The sequence below is a fragment of the Myotis lucifugus genome, unplaced genomic scaffold (assembly GCF_000147115.1).
Source record: "Myotis lucifugus unplaced genomic scaffold, Myoluc2.0 scaffold_38, whole genome shotgun sequence".
Classification (NCBI taxonomy): domain Eukaryota; kingdom Metazoa; phylum Chordata; class Mammalia; order Chiroptera; family Vespertilionidae; genus Myotis; species Myotis lucifugus.
The window spans coordinates 7,064,084-7,075,362 of NW_005871086.1; positions in this window are offsets into that span (position 1 = coordinate 7,064,084).

Here is an 11,279-nt window from a genome sequence, read left to right on the forward strand (position 1 = left end):
TGGTCCAGTTCAGATTGCCATTCCAGATATGAGCTTTCGCAATATTTAAGCCTATAATTTCAGTCTCTTGTCTTAAACTGCGAAATAAGAATATCTGCCTCATTGGCCTGTTGTGAGGATTAAATGAGATTTTTCATGTAAATGTTCACTACATATTTGTCCTACAGTGGCATTTATATCAATTCATGTAGACTAGGCTACAGTATGGGGTTGTTTTTTTATCTTAATTATAACAACATAGATTTATTTCTCACTCACTCTATATGTCAATCCCAAGTGAGTTGGAATTTCTGTTCCATGTCTTCTCACTGGGGAAGTATCTGCTATCTCAAACCCTGGCAGAGGGGACAGGAGAGAATTGGAGGTAATGATACTGGTAATGAAGTGCTCCGCCTGGAAGTAACACATCACTTTTCCTTCTAACTCATCAGCCAGAACTAATGCACCCCTCCCATCTCACACCCCAACTATAATAAGGCCAGGAAGTGCAATGCTACCATGTGCCCAGTATGAGGAAGGCAGGGAGCTGAAAATGCGTGGTGCCCAGCATTAATGACTACCACACACTCCGTAAACAACTGCTACTCTTATTCCTTAGGATAGCAGTTGTTGTTTTGTGACTTCCAAATTTATAGCTAGTCCATGAGACCTCAGAGCAGCTTTAATGCGGCTGTAATCTCAGGAGTCATGTTTTGACAAGATTCAACACTAGCTTCTGGCGGCAGCGGCCGGCCAACAAAGGTGTTCTGCTTCTTAGGGGCTCCGCCTTCCCATAATAGGAAAGCAAAACACACAGAATGCTCCCCTTTGGCATGCTCAATTTGGAGTTTAGAGTGGGAGGGGGCAGAAAATATACAATTACAGAAAACACAAGTTTCTACCACGGGACTAAGAGGAAAGATGCCTTAGTGACAGCTCGCATCACTGGCTTTCTCACTGTCTCCCGCATCAGATTTCCTCAGTTGTGTCTTATGAAAATGATTCCTAACCTCTCCTCAGCATTCCCCAAGTCATTGCAAACGAACTTGCCTTTGTTCTCTGAACAATGCAAACCTCATCTGGAGTTCATTAGACACATACCTTGCTGATTGACCTACAGAGGAACACTTATCTACTCCTCTCTTTGACTTCTGCTTATATTCAGTTTCAAATTATTCTTTTTTTTTTTAATTTGGCCATTCCCCTATTGTTGGGCATTTTAGATTGTTACTAATTTTTCAATATTATAAATATAAAAAATAGTACTACATTAAATATTCTGGTACACAAAATCTCCATCTGCATATATAATAATCTCCTAATGCTGAAATCTCCAGGTAAAATTATGTGAATTTCACTCCAAAAAAAGCTATCTGACCCGTGTGGTAGCCTTTACCTCTACTTGCAGAAACAGCAAACATAGGGTGTGGCTGCTGTGTGGGACTGCTGATTACCTGATCCCAGCAATTCCCTGGCCCATTGGCATTATGGGCAACAAGGGGACCGAATTCTTTGAAAATAGTATACCCTTTTTCAGGATGACATATATACCTCAAAATTTCCCCATTAAAAAAAAAATGTAGCTTATAAAAGTGGCCTGATTTAAAATAATGATCATAGGACTAGATAACAATGGAAAAGAGTGCTTATGCAGGCACTACAATGGCAACCATATTTTTAAAAATGATGATGAAAAGGACTGTTGAGGACTGCATAAAAAGTATTCATGTATGGAGATAATAGGGACAAGTTTTTCCTTTAATCTTCCAGAATTTTAGACTATGGTTCTATTGCTTTATAAGAATCTTAACAACCTTAAAAAGAGCAAAGGACACATCTGATGAGAATGTTCCCTGGGAAAGCTGTGTAGCAGCTGCTCTTTCAGAAGTTCCTGGCCATTGTTGCACTTGAGCCAGCCCCAGTCGCCTGGATGTGGAGGCCACATTTGGGTTCCCCAGGGCTTTCTTGTAGCTGCTTCCTCCCCTTCAAACAGGGAACCACCCAAGTGGCAAAGCAAACAATGCAGTGCTGGGCATCACCAGACCTGACTGGGAGTTCTCCTGAAGGCTCAAGACCTCCTCTGAGCTGGGGGGAACGGGGACGGGGGCGGGGGGGGGGGGGTGTGAATTCAGAACAAAATGGTTTTTTCAGAGCAAGAAACCATTTAAAAGAAACAGGAAATGAGTCCCTCAAACCCAAACCATGTGGAAAGACAGGCCACATCATTTAAACAAACCAACAGTAATACAAGTCTATATAAATGCCCTGTTTCTCCCACATTCCTGAAAAATTATTTTAAGTCCAATAGGGAAAATCTATTTAACAAACATTTCGACAGCACCTATGTGGCTCAGGCACTGGGATCATCTTAAGGTTTCAAATGAAATATCATCTCAGCCCTACCAGGATATACATTCTACACTCTGAAAGAGACAGGCCATAACTATCCCAGTCTGCCGGTGGGGTAAATTTGATAAAAGAGGCAGCTGAAAGGGCCCACTAGATTTGGCAAATTGCAGAAAAAAATTCCCAGGGTAGGGGATGAGAGACAGATGCAAGGAGGTGAGAGGTAAGATGGTAGAGACTGAAGAGTTTTCTACTTAGAAGCTTCCCCTGGAGGAAAAGAGAAAAGACAGGAGGATAGCTAGTAGCTTCAGTTGGAATTCATATCAAGAGAGGGTAATTTCCCAGGTGGGAGAGGCCTGAATATGTTTATAGAGTAAGAGGAAGAATTCAGCTTAGAGGAGGAAGTTGAAGACACAAGATAGGGGAGATGGGAGGGGATGGCCTGGGGTGCATATGTAACTAGTACTATCTGTTTCTCTTGGAATTTTTGCCCTATCAACTACAAGTTGCCAAACATTCCTCCCTGTATAAAGAGCTTATGTTTTCTAGCTTTTCTCCTGGCATGATGTTAGCAGGGTGTTAGATCTAAGATTCTACCTTAGGTAAATCTGGCACTTTTTAAGCAACAATGATCTGATAAGATGTATAGATTTTCTCTACTCCAAAAGGCATCAAACGAATAGCTACCAGATACTTTCCTTTGCCTTCCTCAAGATGTTACCTAAACATGACGTCAAATGTACATGAACCAAGAAACAAAGATGTGCAGCAGATCACTGCATTCAGAGAAACCCAGTGGTCCATAGTAAGAAGAAAGCCGGGAAGCAGTTATCTTAGGGAATATTACATTTGTTTTAGTTTTTAGTTATATTGCCTTTTAACCCATTTTAAATTATTTATTCTTCCAAAACTCATTGGTTTATCACAGATGTGCATCTAGTGATGAAATGGCTAAAATAAAAAGGATAAAAATATTTCTTGCCCTAGCTGGTTTGGTTCAGTGGATAGAGAATTGGCCTGTGGACCAAAAGGTCCTGGATTCAATTCCGGTCAAGGGCACATACCTCAGTTGCAGGCTTCTTCCCGGTCCTGGTTGGGGCTCGCGATGTGTTTCTCTCACATCGATATTTCTCTCTATCTTTCCCTCTCTCTTCCACTCTCTAAAAATCAATAGAAAAATATCTTCAGGTGAGGATTTTTTTTAAAAAAAGGATAAAAATATTGATAGAAATAATGCTTTTGCCATTCCTTACTTGGTTTTATCCCTTTAATTAATCAAGTTAATTCTAATTATTTAAAAATAGATATTTTAGTAGAAAAGACAATAATGAAATAATCTTTTGCAAGAAGTAATTTCAAATATAAAGCTTTCCACAGAGTTCTAGTGGTCAAAAGAAATTACAGTGTACAAGGTCCTAGTCAACTTGAATAGCAAATCTTGTTTTATCTGTTCTCCTTCTTTTAGAGATAATGTTACAGTCTAAAAACAACCACTTCCTGTTGCTGAGATCAGTAGACTACCTTTTAGGATTAACATGAAGATATTTATTATTTTGCTTTCACTCAAAACCAGCACCCAACCTAGCAGTATCTGGTATGGATACAGAAAAGATGTCTTTATTTATAACATAACTTGAGGCCCAATGCAGAAATTTGTGCACTGGGGGAAGGGGGTGTACCTCAGCCCGACCTATGCCCTCTAGCAGTCTGGGAGCCCATGGGAAATGTCCGCCTGCTGGCTTAGGCCCACTCCCTGCGGCAGCGCTAAGGAGCAGCCAGCCGAATGGTAAGGAGTAGCGAGCAGGTGGGCAGTATGGAGCAAGGGTTCCTGGACTGCGAGAAGGATGTCTGACTGCCAGCTTAGGCCCAGTCCCTGCCTGGCAGTCGGACATCCCTCTCGCAGTCCGGGAGCCCTCACTCCTTGTTGGGGTCCAGCCCCAGCAGGTCCAGGGGTTCCCAAAGGTGTGGACAGAGTCGGTGAAGAAGGAATGACACGGAGACAGCGTTCAGTTGATCAGCATAGTGAGGTTCTCTCTTTATTCTCCTGTAACATCTGTATTTATACCATTTGATTTTAATCCTATCCATTCTATTCCAAAGGTTAAGGCATTTGTTATCTCCATTACAAGGTCACTACTCTATTGTTCTGTTAAGCTACAAGGAAGTAACTGAAGGATATTAACCTAAGTAAAAATTATGTAGCTTAAGTGTGATTGTTTGTAGTTAAAGTGATTAACTACCCGCCTGGCACTTAGTTAAGGGGTTTTACTGATTCCCTTCCTTAGTCCTGTTAATCCCTAACTCCAGGGAAAAATCCCTACCTGGGGAAACAACCTTTCCCGGAGAGGTGACCTTGGTTAAAACACATAGCACTAAGAAGGGGAGCAAACAGATTAAGAACAGTATGCCATATACCCCAGGTCCCTTGAAACATATGCTGTGCAGATGTTTCTTCCCTGCAGTGACTATGTCAAGCAGCAAGGATGGACCAGCTTCCAGCAAATTCCCCCTTTTTTATTTTTTAAATGATAGCGTGTGTAAATCAGTGGCCACCTCTCGGATTGGGTTGTTTAAGACTCGGAAGACCTGTTTGTGACTTTGCCAACAGGCCGAGGCTTAACCCTATATCGGCTCCCCACATCTCACCCTTCTTTTATTTTTTAAGCTACTATAATGAAAGTTTTTAAGCATCAAGAACAAAAAGCTACCATAATGAAAGCAGAACTTAAGCATCAAAAACAAAAAGCTACCATAATGAAAGCAAAACTTAAGCATCAAGAACAAAAAGCTACCATAATGAAAGTAAAACTTAAGCATCAAGGACAAAACTCTGGCTATTAAAACAATAACAAGACAATGCCAATGCAAAACCCAAAACTTCTTGCTTTTCTATCATCTGCTGGGCCTCAGTTGTTAACTTCTTCAGCTGACCCCATATTGGCACCTCAGTCCCTTGCATAGCCTTCCTTTTCTTCTTTTTTCCACTTTTCTGTCTTCGGGGCAACTCTAAGTCTTTGGAACGATGGGACAAGGAGCTTCTCTGGGTCCATTGTGGTGACACACGTAATGCTCTGGTACCCAAATTGTATGCACTGCTCCTTCTGGAAAGATACAAAACACAACCTCTTCCCCACATCATTACTAGATCTGGTAAAACTCTTGTCTGGTTTGTGTATCCTTCTACCAGGCTGAGTCGGCAGAGTCTATTGTACGGGAGGCCCGATGCCTTTTGGCTGCTGTACAACCCTCTGCATTGTATTTTTTTAAAAAATTTAACATATAACATTCTTCTCCCCCTTTTTTGTTTTTATAGAAAAGGTTTATATTGATGGAATTGTCAGTTTTTCTTTTTGTGTCAAGAGCTAACTTTGATGTGTTAAAACTAAGTAAAATGCATTTACTCAATCCAAAGCAGGCATTAAAAAGAAAAACCCCAAATACTCTCTTGTATCCATTTTAAGAGTAGGATTGGCACTTTCCACTATTACCTGAGTCCTGATCTATTACCCCAGGGAGAGCTTGCCAATCCTGCACTTTCCCGGGGTAGAAAGGCTGCAGTGGGGTTAAGGATAAGGCTCCTTGGGCCTACCTTCTCCCATGCCTTTACATTTACCTTTCCTTCCTCAGAAAAGCATGGGCATACTTCTTGTATAAAATGTTCCATCTGACTGGGAGTAACCTTAACTCCTCTGCTCGCAAGCATATGTGTTAAGAGATCAATATGGAGTCTTTTTTCTTTAGACTCAGTATGGCACATCTTCTCAATCTAAAGATCAATACAGAGTCTTCTTTCTTTGGACTCAGTATGGCATATCTTCTCAATCTAAGTTCTGTACTATCCACCTTCTTACCCTACTTGTCCTCTACAGGGGGGTCTGCAGCACCCTGGTGGAGTCCTATCCATCCTAAATGTGGGGGTTCTGAATGGCGGGGGGGGGGGGGGCTTACCTAGGGGAATCCTGTTCGGGCGCCATCTGTGTTAAAACTAAGTTAAGGGGTTTTACTGATTCCCTTCCTTAGTCCTGTTAATCCCTAACTCCAGGGAAAAATCCCCACCTGGGGAAACAACCTTTCCCGGAGAGGTGACCTTGGTTAAAACACATAGCGCTAAGAAGGGGAGCAAACAGATTAAGGACAGTATGCCATATACCCCAGGTCCCTTGAAACATATGCTGTGCAGATGTTTCTTCCCTGCAGCGACTGTGTCAAGCAGCAAGGATGGACCGGCTTCCAGCAAATTCCCCCTTTTTTATTTTTTAAATGATAGCGCGTGTAAATCTACTAATAAATAGTTATTTTACCATCTGGAAGTAACTATGGTCTAGTGCAGGGGTTGGGGCATTACAGTCCATGGGCCAAATCCCACCTCCCACCTGTTTTTGTAAATAAAGTTTTATCAGAACCCAGCCACACTCATTCATTTATGTATTGTCTATGGCTGCTTTCAGGCTATGAGGGTGGAGTTGAGTTGCTGCAACAGAGATCACATGGCTCAGAAAGCCTAAATGTTTACTATTATGGTCTTTTACAGGAAAAGTTTGCTGCCTATGTCTATTTGAAATATTACATAAACAGTTTTTCAGTGTGTGTCTCAAAGAGTATCAGTACCTTTACCCAAAAAAGAAGAGCAATGAAGAGCTTGCTCTAATAAACAGTTGTTTCTTAAATATAAATTGTCTGTTCATGTCTCAACTGTAATAAAAATTAATAATGCTTTTTTGTAATACACTCCAAAAATTCCTCCAAATCACTCCTTAAAAAGCATGGTTGGCCTTTTCATACTACTTTAGTATTTGAAGAGTCTGATCTACTACTATATTCACATATTTTGGTCAAAGTGGTTTTTCCCCCTCTTAGTGTTCAGTTCTATTTTTCAACATTTATTCTTCTATGTGAGGCTCTTCCTTTGAACAATAGATGATATCTCAGCCCACTTAGCTATTATTTCTATACTTGGATTCCTTTCAGTATATTTGGGTTGGGTTTTTTCCTAGTGTGTCTCTGGAAATGTGCTTTTCTATATTTATTCTGCACATGACTGGTTCCGTGTGCTTCATTTTACTTCCTTCCTTACTAAACTATTTTGTTAACAGTGTTTATTTTTTCCTCCCATTCTTTATTCTGTTGTGGTTATTTTTAAGGTGGTAGTGATTCCCTGAAACCCAAACTGCAAGGTAGAATATGTCAGATCTACTTCTCACGAGGGTTGTCAAAAGGCCATATGAATCTGCTTCTTTTATGACATTTTCCCTGAAAAATATGCCTTCTTATTAAAGGTCTTTAATTTTTGGCATTTTAATTATGATGTGTCTGGGTGTGGGTCTGTTTGGGTTCTTCTTGTTTGGGGTTCTCTGTGCCTCCTGGACTTGTGTGACTTTTTCCTTTACCAGGTAAGGGAAGTTTTCTACCATTATTTCTTCAAACACCTTCTCTATTCCTTTCTCCCTTTTCTGGCACACCTACTATTCTAATATTGTTACTTTTCACATTGTCCCACAGTTCTCTTAAGCTGTCCTCCTGTTTTTTAATTGTTTTTTTTCTTTTTGGTTCTCTAATTGAGTGATATTTTCAACTCTGTCTTCTAATTCACTGATTCAATCCTCAGCTTCCCTTAATCTGCTATGTATTCCTACCAATGTGTTCTTTATTTGTGTTATGTCATTCTTTATCTCAGACTGTTCTTTTTCCATAGTTAGTATATCTTTTTTCATACTGTTGAGCATTTTTCACATCATTACTCTGAACTCTGTTTCAGATAAATTTGTTATCTCTGCTTCATTTATCTCTTCTGTATAATTCTCTAGTTCTTTCATTTGGGGGTTGTTTCTTTGTTTCCTCATTTTGGTTGTCTGTTTGGGTTTGTGACTATGTAATTAGGTCAGGGGTCCTCAAACTACGGCCCGCAGGCCACATGCAAATACAAATATTGTATTTGTTCCCATTTTGTTTTTTTACTTCAAAATAAGATATGTGCAGTGTGCATAGGAATTTGTTCATAGTTTTTTTTTTAAAAAAGCTATAGTCCAACCCTCCAACAGTCTGAGGGACAGTGAACTGGCCCCCTGTTTAAAAAGTTTGAGGACCCCTGTATTAGGTAGATCCTCTACACCTCTCAATCTCTAGTGCAGGACAGTGTCAAAGGCTGTTTCTAATTGGATCAGGCAAAGACTCAAAGCCTCCAGAGGCAGCCTCTGTCTACAGACTAATAGGATTCCAACTTGAATTGCCTCCAGGCAATGGTCCTCAGGTATGATGAGAGATTTTTCAACAGGCTGGGGTGGTTGCTTCTGTCTGGAAGCTAATTATTACTTTTAATCTCCTAAGTAGCCTCAGGGCAAGGTGTTTTCCAATAGGGGGTGTCCACTGTCTTTACCCCAGGCAAGGCAGATGTCTATATGGGAAAGATGTCCTCTGCTGTGTGAAGGAATGACACAGGAAACTTGGGATGTTTGCTTTCTGAGCTCTGTCCCGCAAGTCCCCAGTCCTGGGTTCTGCTCTCACAGCTCCAGTCTACTTCACTCTCCCTCTGCCAGAGCACAAGGTAGGGTGACTCCACAGGGAATTTTTGTGCATTGGCCCTTTAAGAGGGTGCCTGAACTTTTAGCTGCCACTCCCTGGCAGATAGTACCCCACTGCTTTTCATAGCTAGATGTTATGTGGGTACCCTCCTCAGTTTGGTGCTCTCTGCTGGGGAGCCCAGCTTCGTGATTAGATCCCAGAGTTCTCAGTGGCACCCCACCACACACACAGCTGAGATATCTCTCTGGGACTACAGTTGCTGTCTGTGGGTGCCTGGCCAGCCCTTTCACACCTCCACCCCTCCTACCAGTCTCTATGCAGTCTCCACCTTCAGTCCTTGGGTATCAGGGTTCTCTCCTATGAGTTTTTCATTGATTATTCAGGAAGCCTTTCCACATTTCAATTGTAATTCCAGCTTGTTCCTGGGAGCATGTCCGTGCAGCATCCTCCTACTCTGCCACCATTTTTCATCTCCAACCATCTTTCTTTAAGATGGAAAATATGGGCTGGATTATGGCCCTTTAAAGTCATTTAACTGAACACAAATAGCGGAACAATTATGCCAAAAGAATATTGATTAATTATTTGGTGTCAACCTATTCCAAGGGTGTCATCACTAGTGACCAATCACAATCAAATGAAAACATCAAGGACTTGCTGGTTATACCGATGACAAGTTAGAAGGGATACCTAACAGGGAAATAAGCACTATGATGAAATAAACAATGAAATTAACAGTGATAAATGTAAAATACTACCTTTAATTTTTACAGAATCAATTGTTTAGTATCCTACTAGGGACTTATGTTGGTACATTATCTCATGCTGACAAATGTTTCACAACACTGTGAATATTAACCAACATTTTAATATACCAGTACAGGGGTGGGGAACCTTTTCTGCCAAGAACCATTTGGATATTTATAACATCATTCACAGACCATACAAAATTTATCAACTTAAAATTTAGCCTGCTATATTTGGTTGAACATTTAATTAACTCACCCCTAATACCTTGGAGACCAAATGATTTCACAGGCCTTACATGGCCCCTGGGTCGGACACTCCCCACCCCTGGCTTACAAAAATAAAAGAATGAATCTTTAACTATGTTTATTAGACTCTGATATTTGTATTAAGATTAGTTGTATTCTGTGATAAGACAATTCACAATATTCCTTCCCCTCGCCCCAACCTCTCTTCTCGCTCGACAATGGAGAAAATGTATTTTTCTGTCCTATAAATTCAGCCCTGGTTATGTTATTTATTTTGATCAAAGAAATGTGAACAGAAGTAAAATATGCTTTTTGCTTATTCCAAGAGGACAAGTCTCAGTCAAAAGATCTAGTGTATGTAAGCTTGGACATGTGTTCTGTTCTTTCTGCCACTGTGACCAACAACATGTGCAAAATAATGGCTGCCCTATCTGCCTGGGTGCCAGAGCCAGACAACATGCAGCTCCCAGCTCACAACTCAAAATGACCACGTGGAATGCGCTGCTAAGATTTCAGAGTTGTTGATTCTATAGAATCATAACCTAACCAATTTTCTATTAGTACAGTTGAGACCACTTCTGAAATACTGTTTCTATGTTTTAAGCCCAGAGGCTGATGCCTTAAATGTTAAAGAGAAAAGACTCCCATATGGAAGAAAATTGGGCTCATTAAAAACATTCCAAAGAGCAGATATAAGAGAACGTTTGAGTTTATTAGATGGAGTAGATTTGTAACAACAAAAGACCTCCCCAAATGGAATGGACTAGCTTATCAAATGTTGATTCCTTTTCAACAGAAATGTTTAAAGAGTAACTAAATGGCCAGAGATCTACGGAAAAAACTAAAGCTTAGGAGTGAGATAACGTCTAATGTCCCCATCATTTCTGAGATTATAAGGCTGAAACAGATCTAACAATACTCATGTCACATGTTAACATTTCCAAGGCTATAAAAACTCATTCCCTACTGCCTTATAATATAATATATTGGATGAAAACAAGTATGCATATGATTATTTTTTTAATAATCATTGCCAAAAGCCAATAGCTTTCCCAATGGCTTCCAGAAACTTTGCTTTCCCCACATTAAAGTCCCCAAGTAATAGCTTTCAAGCACGAGGCGGCTTCTATTGATCTACAGCTCTCTACTTTAGAGACTGTTTTATAAAGATTTCTATCGCCTCCACAGTTTTAGGAATGATGGCTTTGGTTTTATCCCTGACAGATCCTGTAATTTGAAATTAAGTACTAAACTTATTTCCTAAAGTATCTTAAATAATGAAGTGTCTTATTTTGAAAATTAGTGAGAATCTTGGAAAAAACTTGTGTGCCTCCCTGATAAGTAAGCCTAGGAAATGCCCGTACATAGACCTTGAAACAACTTCCTAGTTTTCAAAATGAAAATTCTTGTGCTGATAGAATATCAACCTGCCCCCAATGC